The sequence below is a fragment of the Montipora foliosa genome, unplaced genomic scaffold, assembly GCF_036669935.1.
Source record: "Montipora foliosa isolate CH-2021 unplaced genomic scaffold, ASM3666993v2 scaffold_401, whole genome shotgun sequence".
Classification (NCBI taxonomy): Eukaryota; Metazoa; Cnidaria; class Anthozoa; order Scleractinia; family Acroporidae; genus Montipora; species Montipora foliosa.
Window position 1 is genome coordinate 322,969 of NW_027179703.1, and position 22,032 is coordinate 345,000.

Here is a 22,032-nt window from a genome sequence, read left to right on the forward strand (position 1 = left end):
TAATGAAGAGATATTATACAAAACACCAACCAAATGAAGATGACCCCTGCTTAAAACTTCGTTGCTATGCTCGAGAAAGGTTTTTTTTTCGGTAAAAACCTTTCATCTCTTCAACGATCGATCCTCTCTTGGGTTCCAGTCCTTGCCCGACAGGACACGCAAAAGCGTGACAAACGAACTTTTCCAAGAGCTTTGCAAAATCACATCGATTTTACTCGTTCAGATCATCAGTGAGCCCTATTTTTTTAATCATGAATCACTGACTTTACTTACTATCTACAAAATATGATAAAATGAAAAAATTCTCACCGTAAGAAGTTATCTTTTTTTAACATTTTCTTTCCTCGTGCCATCGAATTCTGGTAGTGGTTGCAAGGGATAGAGCTTACGAAAACGCTCGTCGAGGATGAACTCTACTGTTTACCACATCTCTAGTGGCATACAATTATCTAAAAATCTCACTCCTAAAAACCTATGCACGGAAACTTTCACTCCAACAGTTTATTTTTATGATTTTCGATGGATGAGCAGATGAGCCTACATCTCGCTATTATGACCGCGATTTCTCGAAATTAAGGCATTTTTCCACTGTCATTTTCGGTGACCCCCATTTTTTTTTTTTCATTTTTGGAGTAAGTACTTTATGACCTAACTCTAGGCGAGAAATGAAGAAAATCTCACCGTAGGAAGATTTTGGCGCGAACGTCCTTAAATGGTCATATTTAGAGTAATGAACGATTATGGCGCTTGTAGGAATTTGCAGGAATCCACGCGCTTGTAGGAGTTTTCACGAATCCACGTGAGGCTCCAGGAATCCTACAATAACAAGACAATTAAATAATATAGCTTTATTTTTGTTGAATGATCATTTACAGGTTGCTCTTTCCAGTTTATGAGCCAAAGCTACTATTAATTAAGCCTGGTTCTAACTATTGACAACAGCGCATTCAGACCAACGAACTGACCGCCTCTCAACTAAGTGGCTTCATAGCTTAGTTAATCTAAGAGCACTGCACCGGCATTACAAAGGTCGTGGGTTCGAATCCCGGGCCGTTAAAGTCACCTGAATTCTTCAGGTGTATATAAAAAGACAACTGCTTAAATTGTCTACAGCACTGTAGTTAGTTTGATCATTTCTCCAATTCATCTCTAAACTGCACTTGTCAACATTTGTCAACCAAAGACAAATTTTCCTCGGTTTCCGCCATTTTTCGGAAAACTGCCTTGGTAACCACGTGTTTATCCTTACAGGAAAAATATGACATGATGGCAGGAATCCGTAGGAACTTGTAGGAATCTACTACAATATACGGTGAACGGAAATATTCAATAATTTTGTTACGCTTTTCGCGCTACGTCCGATAATCCTCTTTATGATAGTGGTAAACTGGTCCGAGATAAAAAGGAGAATTTTGATTGGTTCTATGAACGGTTCGAATTTTGCAATACGGACCGCTAAGATGGACCGGTCACGAAGCAGCGTATATAGGTTGCCAAACTGTTCCCATTTTCTCGGACTTAATATATAGGTATAGCCAAGTCTAAAAGGGAAGCTCCCGGGTTATTTATTCTTGCAATTAGTTAACCTGGCTTGAGCCTGAGACCGAATCGATACCCAGTACCCTAGTCAGCGGTCAACTTTAAAAAAGCTGACCTCGATGAGCTCTAAACTTCAGCACGCAATATGGTGACGTGATACTGGTCAGTGGATGCCTTGTTTTGACAGGTGTCCGTGATTGACCGTAACATGGATGTCCGATGTCAAAGATGTACGCTATAATCTGGCTGTAGTATGGCCGCTGTCACAGCGTTTTGTGTTCCCTTATGTTTTTTGTTCCCCCGAAAACTGGGCACTAGTGCTGAGTGTTCTCCTTTCCCTCCCAATAGAACATTTCAGTGCTACGTGTCCTCTTCAAGATGGCGGACTTCAGAATACTACAAAACAAAAAGAAATATGAGTAAAGAAGCAGTTGGATTTCTTGAGTAGTTAGATTTCTTGAGCAGGGGTCAAATTAACTCACAGGCTGAAAGGCGTCCATGTAGATCTCTCTTTACGGCTACCACAGGAGACTTAGATTCTGCAATCTCAGTCAATTTGTAAGTGGTATAATTGACTGAGGGCTGAATGTGGGACTGAAAAGTTCACATGCCCTCGCTTAAAATTCTTGGTCAGAGATGAAAGGACAGAAAGGACTTCCCTGAGAATATAAATGGTACCAATGAACTTTGGAAGACGCAATCTAGCTCAGCGTACCAGCCGCTACTTCATCATTGTCTTTAAGTTGTCTTAGCGTCTGCAGCACCGCCACGAATTCATCATGGATGGACCGTGTTGCTGCATCAAAGGACAACCACCTCGTCTGACATGCCTTCTTTATCTTCTTGGCAACAACTTTCTTGTTCTTCTCAGAGAGGACTAGGGATTGAGACTCATCTGCACTTCAAGGTAAATGGCAGTACGCTTTGGTGAACTATCAATTAGCTTCCAAAGCTACCCGTAGCCAGAGCTCCACATTCTTGATGTATTCAATCCGTGTGCTTGTATCGCTGCAAGCCAGTGCAAGCTTGTGGCACAAGCAGTGCAGAGAAATCAGATGAGGATTGAAATCCTTCAGACGACTTGCCACCCCACTATGTTGACCTGTCATCACTGCTGCTCCATCAGAAACCAGAGAGCTACAGTCTTTGACGGCCTTGTGTATGGTTGGAACGAAATTATCAATCGCAGAACTTTGTTCGCGTCTCTGTTGAAATCGTAAACAAAATAACGAGATTTTTCTCCGAAATTGTTGGCATGTCTCTGTCGAACAACGTAAATTATATGTTCTATTCTGCGATTAAAGAAAAAAGCAGTTTATCTTGTCCCGAACTAGAAAGAACATCTGAAAGTTAGAAATTTCGAGGCAAATGAAAGGTATAGACCATATTAGAGACAGAGACACATACCGTGCATTTTACCTTCGACACACCCATCCGAAAAATTGTTTTTTCGCCCTGAGCGTAAAATGAGGTAAAATGCACGGTATGTGTTTCTCTCTCTAATATAGAAAGAACATCTTTCTATGAGAAGTTAAATTATTTAGCGGTGCGTGTTTACGGAAAAGGAGAATCTTCCTGCCTTTGAAATCTTTAGAATGAAATGGACACAACAGTTTCTGCAAGGCATTAACTATGTGTAAGGTAAAACAGTTCCTTCTCCAATCCTCTGAAAGCTCTTTTGAAAGTGTGCAAGGGAACGGTGATAGCTTGCCATTGTATTTAAATGATACCTTGGTTGCTCACTTTTTCGATAGATTTCGTCTTCTTCGACTGACTTGAGAAGTAATCTTCTCAAACTTATTAATAATTCATAAGCCAAAACCAAAAGAAATCACTACCGTGAAGGAAGTTTGGATATGTGGTCTTAATAAGCATAAAATTTCGCCACATTTGATCCCAAATATCTCTTAAAATACTGATTCCTTTGAGAAGCAATAACAAACACTCGAAAGAGTGTTTCATCAGATGTATCCAGCCACCTCGAAATCGGTTAAAAAACTTGGCCTTCGACCTCGTTTTTCAACTAGCTTCTCGGTGTTTGGATATCCGATGAAACACTCCTTCTCGTGTTTGATATATTACATCAAGAGATCGCTTTTTTTCGCCGGCTATCCATTTTCGAAGTATCAACGCACGTATAAATTGCAATGGCTTCGTGACGGTCACGCATTTATATTTCGCAAGTTTTAGCTGTCAACCCCCCTGAAATTTTTTGCACGATACTTTCTATACAGGTTGCTACTTGTTTCCTTCTTCCGTAAAATCAGAAAACCAGAAGAGAATGATCACTAAAATATGCCTCAGAGTTTAAAAAAATTCTCAAGCCGTTCACTCATTTTCTCTCACCGTATCGAGGCTCAAGTGAACGGTTGAGCCTCGAGCCTCGAAGGATTTTGAATATTTGAATATTTTTCGCTGTTTCTCAGCAATGGATGATCGCTGGAACTTGGAACTTGGTCAAAGAGAAGTAAATTTATCCGTTTGGCCATCGCCGGAGTTTGAGCGTGACTGATGCCTGAGAAGCGTGATTTTATCGGCGAGATGTGGGGTAAGCTAGAAATTACTTTCCAGTCTTACTTTTCTAGATACGAATGACAACCCGGGAATTTAAGAAGTCGTTTAAATCGCATTGAATCAGGCAAATAACCACACAAAAAGCGAGAAAGTTACCACGACAATAAGGTACGGCTTTTTTGTTGAGAACTTTTGCGTGTAAATATCTTTTTCAGTTTGTTATCGAGATTCCCATACAAATCCTTATGACAGCCCTGGAAAGGGGAACACACAGCACTAGTGCCCAGTGTTCGGGGGAACAGCTCTAAACTTGAGACCGCAATCTTGTCACATAAGCATACATGGAGGGGTGTAGTGGCAGCTTAATCGCTGCTTGACTTCAACTAGTTTCCTATCCCGCGCGCCTGATAACTTCAGAGATATAATAAATATCTTACCAACCTCGTTTTCTCGGTCCCAGATCCTTTTTGTTTTCATTTGATTTATGGCCCCCGTGCATACTGTAAATTTTAAAACTCTCTTACATGAGGTAATTGCCAACCGCTGCTTGTTTTTCTTTCCCCTTATTATCCCTTGTGCAAGTGTCCGATGCAATATGGCGGTGAAAATGTAATAATGGCTCACCGCTTTGAAATGGGCAAAGACAAAAAGAGCAGGAAACGTTTAACTGGTCTGACTGAAGACATTCTTGAGTCAAAGACCGCGAAACAATCCGGGAGGGTAAAGCAACGACGAGAGAGGCAAGGAGAAAAGGACGACACGGTAAGATGACATGGCCAGTTTGGCGACTAGCTTGTCGATCGATCTGTGTGCAGGTGTGCACACAGCCGGTCAAGGTTTTCAAATCAGTATTTGAACGACATCTTTTAAGCACCCATTTCAAATACATACGATATGGTTTGAAGAACGAAGAGGCAGAACTCCAGGAATTCAGGGCCACTACTATTTCCATAGATATCATTGAATGACAATTTTGCCTATTCGTTCTTCAAACGCTTTACAGCACATGTACATGTACGACTAATTTGCGAATCAAGTATATTAGAATGGGCTCTACTGTTACTCAGTCATGATAAACAGTATATAAAGGCAAGCAAAGTCCTCCTTGTCTCTCCACTTTCCAAAGCTTTTACGAAAACCTACGTTTTGTAATTCGTGGGCCTTCGTTTTTGAAAACCTCCGTTTTTGATCGTTTCAGTGGGGACGGTTATATATATAAACGGAGGTTTTCGGAAACAGAGGTTTACAAAAATATGCTATAATTTGTGGATGGGGGATGAAAATTACAGTTGTCAATGGAAAAAGTGCTACGGTACACCCGTAAGCTGGAAACCAATAATTATTATAGTAGCGAGTAAACACTTAAGGCATACTGGTGTACGCGCTTTTTCTGTATTTAAAATCTATTATGTACACTTTCCAAAAAATCTTGGATGTCACTTCTGGAATGAAGTTTATATAAGAAGTAGATTTCAATTTACGTTTTCTTAAGGATACGTAAACACCGTTTTTCAAAGGCTATATGAACTAGAGTCCGCTATTGGACATTCATTGCACTCATTCAATGAATAAAAAAATTAAGTAATAAAATCCAGTCGCATTGGTGACTTCAGTGGTCGCAACGTCGAGCACTGAGAAATCTCGAAATTCTGGGGAACAATCATGGTGATATACTGGTATGTGTTTTCTTTGGATGGGGACATTAATTTTATTCTAGGAACAAAAAATATTTAAGTTTAGGGTTTAAGTCTAAGGTCTAAGTCTTATTATTCGATAAGCGCCTTTATTGGTTAAATTGAGTTCCTTTGATGCCAGAGTACTTATTAACTTTATAGAGTTGGGAGTGTGGCCCGAGTGGTTAGGGCGCTTGCCTTGAGATCCGGAGATCCAGGGTTCAAGACCCGCTCTGACCACTTGTTGAATTTGATCCTGGTAGTCCCTGGTTCAACTTCCCAGCTGCACTTGTAAATAGCCAACTGGTTTGCCTCCGGCCAGTTGGGATTCTTAACAGTTGTTGTTGTTCTGTTCTGTTGTTTCGTTGTGTTTCATTGGCCCTCAAAAGCGCCTATGGGGAGCGGTCAATTAAGTTTGTATTGTATTGTTAATTCTTCACTTTGAAAATTACTGCAGTGCGCTCGACAACCTCGTTGCCAGGGTCTCTCTTCTCAGCCTTCTTTGTCGTTGAGGAGAAAGACCCAGGCTCAGGCTGGTCACGTGTCTCCCAAAATCTGGGAGGTAAACCAAATATGTGTTGGGGGAGGGGAGGCAACGTGGGCCTTGTCATCTTTGCAATTGAGGGAATCATCACGCATTTGAGTTGTGGTGAGACAAGCATCGACAAAACCTTTCACAGCAAGGTATTTTATTTACAGCACCGCCTGAAAGTATTGACCCCTTTACCGCGTCATTGCCGCATCATCCTGTCGCAACTTTAATTACCTCGGTATTCCCGTGGTAGGCCAATTTTCTGCCAAGGGAAATTTACGGCTAGGCTCCAAAGTTGCTGTGGGAAGGCCAACCAAGGTAAACCCTCGGTAATTAAAATTCCGCGGTAGAGTTGTAAATGGTTTCCGTTGACTTTGTGTTTCCATAAGCCAGATTATAATGTTGAAATCCCACGGAAGAACAGGAAATGAACAAGTTTCGGTTGAAAATTGCGAATACAGATCGAGGATCATAGCCGATCGTCATGGACCTTGGTTGCCTTTTATACTTTCCTTTTACATGCGAATAGAATATCCGTAGCCAGAATCTTCCGACCACATTTGAAACCTTCTTTGCGACATATTTTGATTGCAGTGATTATTTCGAAGACTTCTTGTGGACTGTTCATTCGAAGGTTCGACGAGTCGATTTCGTGGACGCTTTTCCCGCTTGCGTGGACTTCGCTGTCATCGCATTTTAAAGTTTTGTTCATTTCAGTTTATGGGAGAATATGTCTACTTTTTTTTGCAGCTCAGCGCTCGGAACATACATTTATTATCTCGATATCGTGCAGCCGGAGAGGGTTTTGACAATATATATACAAAACTGTAAGCTTACATGTCCAGGGTCTGGGTGACCCGCTCTTGCAATGCCCGTGTTGAAAGGTATAAAACTACTCGAGCTAGATAGTGTCGCTAATCACTGTCCAAAACGTTACTATTGCAGATTCACTTTAAATTGACTGAAATATCGGGTTGTTGGTCACGGAGAATTTACAAAACACATTCAACATATCCTCGAAAACTTTGCGTGACCAACCGTTTGTTGTTCAAAGTAAGACTTATGTAAATAAATTATTATTCTCAAGTTGTTTAACAGTAACAAATTGCAAAAAGAAAAACATTCCAAGGAAACCAAACCCCTAAACTAGTAGAAAATTATTTCATCTCGAATGCAAAGATTGTTTTCGTGCTCTGGTTAACATTTGATCATTGGTGCACATGTCAAGTTGAGAATTATGTCGTTCTTTAGGCGAAATTTCAAAATTTTCCAAGTTTGTTTCGCTTGCTGGTTTTGGGTCTTTATAATTCGTATGCAAACGATGAGCGTTCAGATAATTTATAGACTTCATTTCTCCATTAATCACAGTCTATTCCTATATTTGTTTTCCATGCGCAGTCAACATGCTGCAATTGCTATGATTACACATAATAATTTATTGCTGATGAAAGAGATGAAAAAAGAAACCATTCTTAAATTATTCGTTGGTACGTTAAGTCTCAAAATAGTACCGGCAAAGGCTCCGATGCCTCGCAAGAATACCGTACTTGCCTCTCACCAAAATGGCGATGATAAAACGAAGACAATCGCACAAGTTTGAATTTCAAGTCTCCAAATAAAATAAGGTCAGCCTTGGACAAAAACAGACACAAGCGAACCTTTTTCGAAACCAAACAAATTTCTCACGCACACATACAGTATTACAGCTTGGATAACAACGAGTGTTTCGTTGGTTGGATAACACAGCTGTCGCTTACACTGTAGTTAATAATAACAGTATCTTTGTATCTTTACAGTACAGAAGTCTTCGGTTTTACATTATGTAAAGATAATAAAATTTGAGTCCTTACGGAAATCGCGCACTTTCTCATTTTGATTACGATTTCTTGCTTTAAGAATCGATTCTTCGCACCATGAGATCTAAAACTTGACAGTCTTCCGCTTATTTCACAGGTGCAGCAGATCACTGTTCTTCCCGCGGCAAGCCTTGTCTTTTCTCTCACGGCAAATTTCCCGTGGCAAATTGCACCTCGGTTTTACCGAGGGAAAAAAATTTGCATACCTCGGTGGCGCGCAACCACTACCCGCGGCAAAGATGAGGTATTGCCTCATCACGAGGGGTCAATACTTTCAGGCGGTACTGTACTACACATGGAATTCGACATGAAAGGCAAAAGGTTGACATCAAATCGATTGGACTCTATAGAAAATACGCTAGAGTCGTTCGAATTTTCACCCCTGTCGGGCATGAGTGAGTGAGTGAGTGATAATGAGGAATGCTAATACATGTAGCTTGTGACACTTTTGAAGAAAAGAAGGTTTTGCCTTGCAAGAAAACAAGCGAAACATTTTATCTATGGGAAACAATCATGTTCAGAGGTCGATCAGCCGGTGTCATGTTTTATAATTACCTATGTCACATATCGACCTCAAATCAAACTGTATGAACATGTGCAGGTATTATATTTTGTTCTTTGATTTTCATTTTTCTGTTGAACGTTTAAACAAAGTGATTCCTGAGTCGCAAGCTTTTGTAGCGAGTAGACAGTTTTTCAACAACTTCGTGACAAATTGTCGTTGAGATACATGTATTTACCGTTTAATTTATAGGTACTTACTAAAACGTGGAACCAGCCAAAACCACCCAAAACCAACGTGACAATCACGCAACATCACACAGAGGGCCATGTACGCAAATACCACACAAACTAGTCGTATTAAGGTATATTGTGGATGATTTTGGGTCATTTTGGATGGTTTTGTTGGTGCTTGTAGGTGGTTTTGGCTGGTTTTGGCTGGTTCCATGTAACACAAACCATGAAGTATAATTATTTTTAACCCTGGAAAAATAGAAGAGACATTTTATCAAGCAAAATTAATCTACATGTAGTGCTTTTTGTATTGTTTTATGATAGTATGTTCTTTAGAAGCAATATTAGCTACGATCTAACAAAATCAATTTTTTTTGTGAATGTCAATCCTCGCTTGACATCAAAGGTCTTTCGGTCACAAAAGCTTGACCACTTTTTTGGGAATTCATCTCCTGTGGGAATATATCATCAGCTCTTTTGACTTTTTTGAAACTTACCTTGTAAGGTAAAGATTATTTATTTAAAAAAATGCCCTTTCAAATGAATACCCTTTCGTCCAGTTACAAGTGGAATCAAAATAAAAGAAAAACCTATCCTCATGGGAAAATGTTTGTAGAGGAGTGCCACGTGACAAGCCTGAACCAGGGTCTTTCTCCTCAACGACAAAGGAGGCAGAGAAAAGAAACCCTGGGAATCAGGTTGTATGCTTTAAGTGGCTGCCAGTCATATGGACACAGCAGCTATTTATAGATGTGTGCTACTATGTAGCTGAAAGCAAACTATAGCTGTAGTTGGTTGCTCAAAACATTTTTGTTAGCTGTTTGAACATTATTTTTCTAACAATGGCTGCTTTATTTTTACATTTAGCTATTTTTCATTTATATGCAGGGTTGAAAATGCTGCAGAATCAGAGCCACCTTAAAGAAATTAATCAGAGATTTAAGGTGGCTCTGAATCCGCTGTTTGTTTTTGAGATATGTGCAACTAAAGACAAAAGAAAGGGTGTTATTACAGGGCTTTCCTGTTGTCGCGGTGACTTACATGTATTATGTCACAATTATAATGAGTGCATCTTGATCAGGAATAATTGGTGTTTTTTATGGTACTATAACATTGCCAACACGTGATATAGCGTTGTAGTGCCAAACTTTCTAATAAGAATGTTACTTGAAATCTTTGAAACTGGCTTGAGCAACCTTGAGATTGGCTAATTCAAGGAAATTTACAAGGGTTCCCAGTGTACATGTAGTTTAAACTATTTATCTGCTGTATCTGTGTTGAGTAACATTTTCTCTACAGCACATTTTCAAGGTATTTTAGCATAGATTCTTCGGACATCTCAGGCTCTGACTCGTTATCTGACACTATCCCTCATCATCTGCTTCATTGTCACCCTTATTATTGAACTGAACTTCAGCCTCTTCTTTCTCCTCTTCTCCTGGTTCACCAAATACTTGCTATGCTGGCTTTTTGTTGTTGTTGTTGTTGTTGTTGTTGTTATTGTTATTGTTGTTGTGGTAGTGCACTTACTATTATATCACCAGGCTAGTGTGTGTGCGCCAATTTCCATTGCTGAATTATGCTCTATTAATATTTAGATTTGCATATTAATTCCTTGTCCTTATGAGCTTGTTTGTTCACATGGTGTAGGTTATGTTTTTGTTTCCTTATACCTGGTTTTTAATTGAAACTTAAATAGGTAATAATTATACAGGTCAAGTAGGATAAACAAAATGGTTGACTTGGTCTTCATCCTCAACCGTTTATACTTAATTAGGTAGAAGTTTTGTATCGTGTATAATTATGTACTGTGTATATAATATTTTAATCATAACTATTATAATAATTAGCTATGAGGAAATAAAGTTGATGTCATTAATTTTTGAGTATGTACAGTCAAACCTCGATCATCCGGGACTGGGATGAATAGTCCGGATAATCAAGAGTCTGGATCCATAATCGGAAACATGAATGTTAATGAGCCAAAAACAAAACTGAGTAACTTAGAGAAGAATAACATTTAATTAAAACAATCACACATCATTGCTGGAAAAACTATTAATTAATGGTTACCCAATAATTATCTGCTCTAAGTCTTTACGTTTTTACATTGGTCTATAATGCTGAAGTAAATCAGTTTTCTACACCTGTAACACCGTACTCAATTGACAAATTGTTTTTCTTTTTCTGCTTTTTCTAATCCCATAATAATTGACTGTTTATCTTTTATGGAAAGAATTGATCACTTACGTTTTGGACATGATGAATTCGTTTTGACGTGAATCTACTTTGTGTACTTCAAACCACATTTGTTGAGCTATAATGTAGCGTGGAATTTCATTTTGCACTTAGCAACTGACCAAATCTGAGCCAATGAAATGCACTGCATTAGTTATGGCACGTGTAAGCATGAAACATGTACAGATTTGTGTTTTGAAGCAAAAGAAATTCAATTCGAACCAAACTTTCACCTCATAATTTTGAAGGAAAATTGTTCTGCAGCAGATCATAAGATATGACTAATTAATATGCATGAAAAACTGGGACCAGGGAAGCAAGGCCAGATAATCGAAATATCAGGATAATTGAGGTCTGGATAATTGAAGTTTGACTGCACCTGTACCAGGGAGAAGATAAGCAATGTCACAAGTTCAGTACAATGTATTTTTAAATTACTCTCCCTGATGAGTTCTCAGCAGCTGTAGCACATGCATTTTAATAACATGTCTTTGATCCTACAATAGTATGTTGAAGAAAAATTGTCAAGAAGGATCCTTGAACAAGCAAGAAAACAGCAAGATGAACTGGAGGCTGAATTTGGAGCAGGATCTGGATCAGGGAAGCCCTTAAGGACGGCTCAGACGATACTTGGTTCTCGTGATCAGGATGGGCTAGATGGTGATGAGTCAGACTCTGAGGAAGATGTGAAATCACCAGCCAGTGAACAGTTCTATGAAAACATGATTGTAAGTGAACGTTATAACTCTGAACCCAAATGAACATTGTAACATGACTGTCAAATTTTGGCAACAACTTGTCTTCCTTAAGGCAGGCCTTCTGATAGGGTACGATTAAAAAATGCAAATTATGCCAGTTTTTCAGCCTGAGGGCAGATTGTGCGATTAGAAAGGCCAATTATGCGATAAATAATGTAAATTATGCGATTTTTTTCTCAGCAATTTTAAGCTTGTTTTATACGGTTTCAGGTTAAGAAAAACACTTTTCTGCTGCCCTAAAGACATTTTGAACACAAAGGAACAGTAATTATATGTATCTCGATCGACATTAGTTGGGATAAATAAAAAAAAGTAAGGTCTTCTGCACTACTGGTGCACCACGTTAAAGGTTGAAAACACACAGCTAACATGCCAAATGAATGATCAAGGTGCTTGTCAACCACGAACTTCCGAAGATGGTCAATCACAATAGGGCCATATACCCCCATTTATATGGCTTTTTCTGGCCGTGGCTTACAGAAGAATCGAATGTTCACCCCGTATAAATGGTACAAAATCTACGTTCACGTCTTTTTCAAGCCGCGGCTTATATTGACCTGGGAATATATATTCGTATAAATAGGTCCTTTTGCGTATTTTGTACACCGTGGCCAGAGTAAGCCGCGGCTTATTTTCTCTCGTATAAAAGGCCCTAATATTGCACGACGAGAAAAACATCAGTCCATCGTCCATGTGGAGCGTGCCTGTGAGGTACTTTCTTGCTCGATTGTGAGCTGTCAGATCGGGCGGAATGTGGGAACTTCCTTCTTCGTCGAAGAAAAAGCGAGCGTTTTCACAACAAACTTATCCATGAGTAAGTTTTTATCAGTTTTCAACGCAAGAAACTAGATTTTGCCGAAAAACTTACAACTTCTCTTATTTTTCACAAATCTCTTCTATAAGAGAAGGCAACTGTGTTATTTCAGTGGTGTGTATATAAGGGCGTGTTTGTGAACTGCACATAGAAGGAGACTCGTACCAGGTCCCCGACATGAAAAATAAAGCCTTGAACTTCGAATGTTTACGAAATCGAAGGTGACAAAGGTTTTTTAGCCTTTTTTCCAAGATAAATCATCTTAAAAATGGCATTTTTATACAGGAATTTCTAAGAAACTTCTTGATTTATGTTTCATTTTATGAATTTTGTGCGTCCTTTTGTGAATTATGCGATTTTTTGTGAATTGTGCGATCGGATGCGATTTGAGGTCGATTGTGCGAAATCGCACCATCGCGTAATATCAGAAGGCCTGTTAACACGCCGGGCAATTTTTGATCTGATTTGGGCCACGGATCTGTCCATAGTGTGACCCAGGCCTCCAGGAGTAACATTTCACTCGGCCATTCCGAATGCGACCAAGGCGTATAAGCACAGTAGGATTTGTTCCATTTTCGGAAGACTGGTACCGAAAATGGATTTTGGCGCTAAAGAACAAAATTGTTCGGACTGCAAGCTTTATTTTGATATACAGCTTGCCGTGGTTACTATTGTTCATCAACCATATTTCTCGATTCTAAAACTTGCCTTGTCCTTCGTTAGCGAAATGTAACGCCACCAACAGAATAAAAGGTTTTTTTGAAGCAAATTTTCGCAGAGAAAGAGACTGTGTTTTATCGTTCTGTCTGACCAAAATAAAGGAATATGATCTGAACTGTGTTTCTATCATTCTGGTTTCTTACCGGAGGCCGTACATTTCGCGCAAGAACAGCTTTTGTCTACCCGTGCTTCGACACTCCCGGAACACTCCATGGGAAGCAAGAGCAGGGGAAAGCCAAGACGTTCATCGCACGGTTCACAGAGGGATCGCTTTCCGATCGGGGAACTGGCCAGAAAAAGGGCTACTCTTAGAGCTGAATATTTGTCGAAGTCCAAAGAGGTTTCTGGTCTACAGAAACAAATTCAGCGACTAAAGAACAAAGTAAGTCTTAGTATTATTTGTGCTGAAAGCGATGTTATAAGCTAGTCTTGTGATTTTTCGTGCAATGGTTTATAGAGCTTACAAAATTTGCCATGATAAGCTAAAAAATATATATGTAAAAATATATATAATAAAAAAGAAACAAAAATATATTATAATATAATAATGAATTTCCTTCTTTCTGGCATTTTTTTTTCTAACCCAAAGAAAGAGAAGCTAGAGACTATAGAAGAATTGCAAACAGACTCGGTACCTTCACAAAGAACACCAACATTTCAAGTAACTCAGAATGCATCCACTGTGAGAAAAAGAAGTCCCACTCAACTCACCAGTGAAGGAGTTTTGGATTTACCAAGAAGAAGTGCTCACAGAAGGCAGTTAGAAACTCTCACTGCTGCAGCAGAGATTAATGGAGGGTCATGCGAGAACAGGGCTCCTGCACTTGATGGTATGTTCTCGACTATTAATTTTGTAAGTATGGCAAGACTGCCGATATATCTAGGTACGTTTGCTCATCCCGAAAGGTGAAAAAGGCCACTGTGACCAAAATAAAAATGCACTGTGCAGAGTATGAGAAAAGTGAAGAGAATTTTATTCGTTCCCTTTCACTGCTTTATGCAGGTGGGGTAATTAGTAAAGTTAAATATCAACAGACAAGATCATCTATTGCAATGAAAAATACAGGGAGACATACCAAAAAGGGTTTTCTGTCAAAGAGAAGACTCACTTATGGGTGGGGTATCCCAGTTCCTAAAACCCTTCCATACAGTGTCCTAATGAGGAACTTTGTGTCATGACTTACCAGTAGACCAACATGTTGATGGGGTGTATAGGAACGTAGAGAATTTCCTACTCATGCTTTGCAAATTCTATTTTGTGACTGATGAATACAGGAAAGATAGTGACAAACTGACCTGGTTTGGTGAGAGGGAGGGAACATTCAAGGTTGCCATTGGGGGTGATGGAGCTCCATTTGGAAAGTGGGACCAATCAATGTCCTGGTTAATTAGTTTTCTAAATGTGGGACCAAGGGTGGCCTCTCCCAATGACAATTTCCTATTGTTCGGCGCCAACTGTAAGGAGGACCATGAGGTGGTTGTTAGATTCACAGAAAAATTAGCAGCAGACATAGAGGTCATTGAGAAGAAAACCTACACAGTAATGGGGAAGGATGTTACCTTTTCATTTGACCTTCTCCCAGGGGATATGAAATTTCTGGCCTTTATCAATGGGGAATTATCTAATTCAGCAAAATATTTTTCCAGTTTTGCTAACGTTTCCCAAGATGAAAGTAGTTCACTTACTGGGAAATTTGGAGTAAATCAAGATTGTAAGTGGAGACCCTGGCAGTATAGCCAAAGAATTGCTACTGCAAAGCAGGTTGTTGAATTCAAAAGAAAACTCCCAGCTCATTTAGCTGCAAAAACAAAAAGGAGTAAAATCACACAATTCATTGCTGGAAAAAAATCCAGGCAAGAATTTCAACCCTTTATTGGGAAGCTTTGTGAGAGAGAGGTTGTTGAACCACTTCACTTGAAGAACAATGGGGTGCAGTATTTACATACAATGCTGCTTGATGTTGCCATTTCTATTAGTAACCTTCCCAATAAATTAAACAGCCTTAGTGAACTCCCCCCAAACTGTGCAATTACCAGATATCTGAAGGCTATGGAAAATGATGTCAAAGCAGGGAGAATGAGAAAACAATTGGGCAAGTGGCTTCTTGAAGACAGGGGTAAAGACAAGGATTTTACATATCGATTGACTGGTAAAGATTCACGGTTAATCTTACATGGGTTCATGTATTTAGTCAAAGCAATTCAGGGTGACTCAACAGACCAAAAACTTCTAATGAAACTTCTGCAAATTGTTTTTATTGGTACTAAGCTCAGGGATTGTGCTACAATTTTTTCAATGTACCATCTCACTGAAGAAGATCTTGCAAAACTTTCTCAGTTGTGCCATGATTATTTCACTGCAGCTGCTTTGTTTGGCTCTTCAGTATCAGGCACTGTATGGAGTATTGGACATTTAGTCTATGCTCACTCCAAGCTAATGTTTGACAAGTATGGTACAGGGTTGGGTATCAACACAATGCAGGGCAGGGAAGCTAAACATGTGCAAATTGCTAGCTTTGCCAGAAATACCCAGTACAAACAACGTTGGTATCAGGTTTTTAGGCATGACCACATTAGCAAGCTATGGCTTCCTGTCAAGCAACCCTCACTTTTAGCCTATCACCAGTCACATGACACTCTTATTCCTACCTGCATTCGTAAGGATCCCCAACATTACTGCTATTGCGGCTTGGATAAAGAAGCCGACAGTGAACATTGCTTATTCTGTGGACATAAACTCATGCGGGAGATTAAGAAATCTGTATGTGATGGCAAACCAACACAAGAATGTTTAAGTTACTCAGAATGAATTTAGCATGTATTAATTAGCTCAAGATGCAGTGTTATCCTGAGTATTTTATGCAAGGCCGTACGGTCTAGTGATCACTCGGTTACCCTAGAAGACTACTATATTCAATTGAGTTGACTAACACTTCTGGTTTCCCAAAAGGACTATCGTTTTTGAAGTTCAGGTGTGTAGCAATGTGGGCTATTTTTTCCCTGACAGATTTGGAATTGTAGTTGTTATAATGCCTAGGGGCAGCCAAAGATTTTCTTACAGCACAGCCTTGTAATGTGTAATTGTCATAACATCTTTATCATTAAAGGATGTACTATTCTAAAACTCATTAATAATAAAATTTATTAATACGTTTGAGAGCCATTAAAAAATGGCTATATTCGTCACGTGCATGAGTTTTGATACCCAATGAAAACACAGATGAAAACCACACATGTTTTGGATCACATATCAAAACTGTGACCACGCGTGGTTTTCATCTGTTTTCTCATTGGGCATGAAGATTTATGCATCAAAACAAAAATTGAACAGAACAACAATACTTCAAGTTTAATTAACCATCATAATTAATCAGCTTCACTGCCAAATCATTTTTTTTTTCGTTGACAAAAATTTTTACATCTTCAATAAAATACAGGAAGATTTAAAAAGATTGATCTATATTCTAATACATGTAGTCTTCCACAAAATTAGTATCTTGTATTGACCCTACAGTAGCTTATAAATACTGCCTCCTGTCTTACCGTACTCCCTTGCAATAACTTTGATTCTTCTTCCCAACTTTTTGGAGAACGAAAATGGCTTTCAGTATTTCACTGCGAAAGACTCCGTCATCTTCACTCCCCCATGACTTACAACGAACATCAACAAATTTCCCACATTCTGATTATTTTTAAAATAGATAATCTCATGGGAAATTAGAGCACTGAAAAAAAAACCCCTAATTACTAAAAGAAGTGTGAATAGTTTTAGAAGCTATGACAAAAACTTGTGCATTGTGTTGGACTGGGGTGTCCAGACACCTTGAAACAATAAAAGCACTAGGGCCTACGGCTCGTGCTTTCATCTGTTTCTCGGTGTCTGGAAACCCCAGTCAAACACTCGTACTCGTTTTTGATATATTACTTCTAAATGAATGACTGCTCCATTCAGTTAAACAATAAATTGTAAATTGGTTAGGTGTTCCATGCAATTTTAGTTTTTTGTTAGTATGTCAGACAAACCACATTGTAATCAACAAACATGAATTTTAAGATATTTAGTCAGAGTATATATTATTGTAAAAAAAATTGATCAGGGACTATCGAGATGTTTGTCTCTGAAATCATTAAAGGAAAATGATTGAGCAATTGCAAGTGTCATTAGTATAAGTCCTCTATTCAATGTTGACTGATCCCAAAAGAATTCCAGTATCCATAATGAAATTTTGCTCTCAAAATCTCTTCCTTACCATTGTAGACCATAGTTCCCTTCTTCTCATCATTGACTATAAGCTTTGCCTCTCCTTTCCCTTCCCCAAGTTGTTTTCTGAACCCACCACAATCTTCAAATTTATCAAAAAGGTTGCATAACCTTCTCAGGCTTGAAAATGATATAGCCACTGATCCCGGTTTGGTTTCAACCTCTATCCCATATCTTGATATACCAAGAATCTCCTTTTGCATGAGATCGAAGACCTCCTGTGGCATGGGAAGTTCGAAGCAAACCATCCACGGATGTATTTTGCTCATTCTTGGGCTAAGACGGCGATATATCGCAGTCTTTGCGCGGATCATGCTTCGTTCTAGCATGGGGTAAAGCTGGCCGATGCTATGTTTAGGTCGCTCACGAATAACTCCAAACTTCGCTTTCACTACCGCTTCAGCAAGCTTGTTAAGCTCTTTGAATGTAATATCTAAATCCCTTAGTTTATATGCGTTAGATATTCGCCGCTCAAATTTTGATTTCTCTTGCTTCAGTGCCTCTTTTATTGAAATAATTAGTTCGCCTTCGGTAGTTTCAGATTGATTTTGTTTAACTGAACCACAGATCCACCGCGGCCAAAATGAAAGTTGGCCCAATTTCGAGCTATAAAAAAAATTTCCTGGCGTGTAAGGTCAATACAGTAGTTTTTTCAAAGGTATAGACATGCCATGCTCTTTTGTCTGTATAATCCCCTGATTTGATTCACTACTTGTCAGTAAGCTTGCAGGGCATAATTGCAAGTTATAATAAATTTGAAGAAATTTAACACTTTCACCCCTAAACCAGCCCAAACCAGCCATACTTAGTATTTTCCTCTGTCTAACGCTAGACGATTTTACTCATCAATGGGGAACCCAAGGAGTCAATGGGTTAATCAGTCACTTAGACTGCGAGCAGTCCCTTCATAAATCATTCAAGCGGCCTGCTTTTCTTAGGCAGTCGTGTTTTGTCCCGCAGTTGAATAGAAAGACTGAGGGAGGCTTGGGAAGAGGAAAGAAAAAAGGAACTGCACCCATTGCTCTAACCGTCACGTTCAGAATTTCCCATTGCACCAGCAATCGGAAATTCGGATTGGTCCGTTGACAATGCACTGCTGTCAGATTTTTTTGATGAGTTAATTACATTTTGTCAAATTTTGCTTCGATTATAAGCACAATATGGCTTCTGCGGAAGATTTCGTTGAACACAAACAAGCACTTATGTCCAGGTTTGACCCTAATTAGATGCACGCCCAATTTTGACATCCAACACAAAGTGTCCCTTTAAGTCTAAGCATTTGCTAACTATTTTCAACAATAAGGTAAGGGTAAAGGTTAGCGTTATTTTTAGCTTTGGGTAAATGCAGCAGTTAATCTTCACTTAAAGAGCAGCATTTGGGGGACACTTTGTGACATAAATTGTTTGTATTCTGAGACACAAGTGATGTTGAAGTTGGCTAGAAGAGCAAGAGGACACTTCGTGACGCTTATTGAAATCCGCGTGCATCTAATTAGGGTCAAACCTGGACATATCAACAAGAGCAGAAACTTGCGGTTGAAGCTCCTATCGGGCAAGTGTGTTATGGCTGTGCTACCAACTGTTTTCGCGAGACCATTATTTATGATAGCTTTGTCTATGGGTGACCGAAATCAAACGCCATCTGATCGTGGTAATCATTCCTTGTTGCAGCATCACTGAAGACCAGATTCAGTCAAACGATTATCTACATGTATGCAAGGATCATAGTTTCACGTGATATCTATGGGTTGTTGCCTTCGAGAAGAAAAGAAATTTGTTAAGGGAAACGGCTTCAAGCAAGTGTTGAGTCATTATTTCTGCAGAACAAGCTCTGTCTTGACTTCAGATGTCATGATTGAGGAATCGTCCGTTCTAAACTAGAATTTGTCCTTGATGGTTGTGCACGAACGTCACCATCAAAACTTGCCAAAACAATCCAAGATTCAATTTAACATTATTTTATTCTGCAAATCTAGCAAACATCTACCCGTAGGCCTCTCTCTTGGCTTTTCTTCCGCTCTTTTTACCGGGCTTCTTTGGAGTGTCACTCATTAAATTCAAAGTACATGTAAATAATAATTTATAGTAGTTTTTCTGCGGTTTCCTTTCCGAATAGTTGATTGAATTGGACATGCACATAGATATTCCCACGCCGTTATTGAAGTTATTTTGAGTGTTTATTTACATTAGCAATAAAAAAGGCGGAACCATCTGTCATATCACTTTCACTAATTAGAGTAACAGATTTGGTCATTCTGAACACGTCGGTTAGAGCAATGGGTGCAGTCCCTTCTTTCTCTCCCCTTCCTAAGCCAGTGCCTCGGTCTTTTTATTCGTTTGCGTGAGAAAACACGACTGCCTCAGAATTAAAGCAGGCCAACGATTTGGGCGACTGATTTATGAAGGGAGTGCTCACAGTCTATAATTCACTGAGAAACTATGTCCCATTAGTGGTTAGATTAAAAATACATTAATTTTACAATGTAAGTACGATTATACGGTAACTTCCTAAATGTATCCTCTATGGTGCTTTGAAATTACATTATGTACACTGTATGCTAATGTACATGTACTGTATAATTATTTGCACTGTGTTCAGAAAAACGTTGTGCTACATGTAATTCCATGATCTTAGAAATAATTTACAAGTTGCTCTTCATGTCAAAGTTAAAGTGGATTTTATCATAATTATTCATGGTTATTAATTTATTGCCTCAATTGTTGGTTTTATTCTGTCACTCTAGGAGGTGGATGAAGAAGATGAACAGGAATTTGAGAAGTTTATGTCAAAAGATGCACCAGTCAGACGAACCTTGGCTGACGTGATCATGGAGAAGATACAAGAGAAGAAAACAGAGATTGAGAGTCAAATGTCTGGTACAGTATACTGTTAGTATGACTTCATTCCTTACATGTAGATACTGTATACGTGTGCTCTTACTTGTTCCACTTAGATTGTATCCTATCATTTTTATTAAAGGAATTAAAGTGATGAAAATATTGGTTTCTGTAAGTAAATTTAAAAAATACAACTCAGCTTGAGTGATTCCAATTTCTTGGGGATCTATGGTATATACATGTATATAGTGACACTCCGATTACACCTGTATTGATACTTTCTCTCTGCATAACGAGTCGCAACTGAACAGAAGTTGTATTCTGTACACTTCATTGCAAAACTGGGGGCCCAATACCATACACAATAAACAGTGCTAAAGCATGTGAACTATCACTAATGATACACTGTAGTGCCAAAATAAGTAATTTACTTTTAACAATTTTACTTTTAACAATTTTTTATCATGTTTGGACATTTTACTGAATTGAAGGTGATGTTGGATATTTAAAACCACAGGCGCCCCAAGCTCAGTGTGAGGCTAAAGCCAACAAAAATGTAAGGATTTGTATGGGAATCCCCACAAGACTTTAGAAGATAATTATACAAAAAAACCTTATTGCCATTGTGGGTCGCTTCCCTCCTGTCTGGTTTTTTTTTACCAGATTCGATGCTATTCGAGCCATTTTCAATTTCTTGGTTGTCAACTGTTATACATGTAAGAAAATCCAAAGCCTGCACACTAAATTCTCAGGATCAAATTGAGTCAAGTATTCCTGGATAAAATGTTGCCACGGTTACAATTCCACATCGGAATTAATTGAAAAAGATTAAACTTTCATTTCAGCCCACCAACAAAGCAATAGCCGCCCTGCCAGTAACCTCAGGCGGTAGTTTGCCCACATCAGAACCAACAGCATTTTCAGAAGGTGGGTTCGTCACTTTTGTTGGACCAAAATTGTAACTGTGAGAACATTTTATCCAGGAACATTTGACTCAATTAGGTGTACTGTGCTCCTGAGAATTTAGTTTGCAGTGTGCAGTGTGCAATTTGCAATTTGGTGGGCTCCTGAGAATGTAGTGTGCAGCCTTAGGATTTTATTGTAACCATCGACAACCGCGGAATTGAAAACGGCTCATATCCCATCAAATCTGCAAAAAACCACACAGGAAGCAAGTGACCCTCAATGGCAATAAGGTTAGGCTTTTTAATTGAGAACTTTTTCGTATAATTATTATCTTCTTAAGTCTTTTATCTGGATCCCATACAAATCCTTATATTTTTGTTGGCTTTCCCTCACACTGAGCTTGGGGTGCCTGTGTTTGGGAGTCCACAGCCTGACAAAATGTTTGGAAGTAACTGGGAAAATAACTTGGTTCTCCGCAGCACAGACAGAGTAATTAGACTGTAACTTTTCTGACATCATTTACAGCATCATTCAGAGAGGGAGTGTAGGGCTTTGAATGCATATACATGTACATCTAAAGGCTCACTGGTAATTATTACGTGGGATGGCTAAGGCAGACCATGTTTAAAAATGGCTTGAGTGTCGTCT

At 39.0% G+C, this 22,032-nt stretch overlaps 1 pseudogene; it reads left to right on the forward strand.

The window, feature by feature from the left end:
* The first annotated feature begins 4,631 nt into the window (after positions 1-4,631).
* Positions 4,632-22,032, forward strand: part of LOC137988008 (bystin-like) — a 32,099-nt pseudogene continuing 14,698 nt past the window's right edge.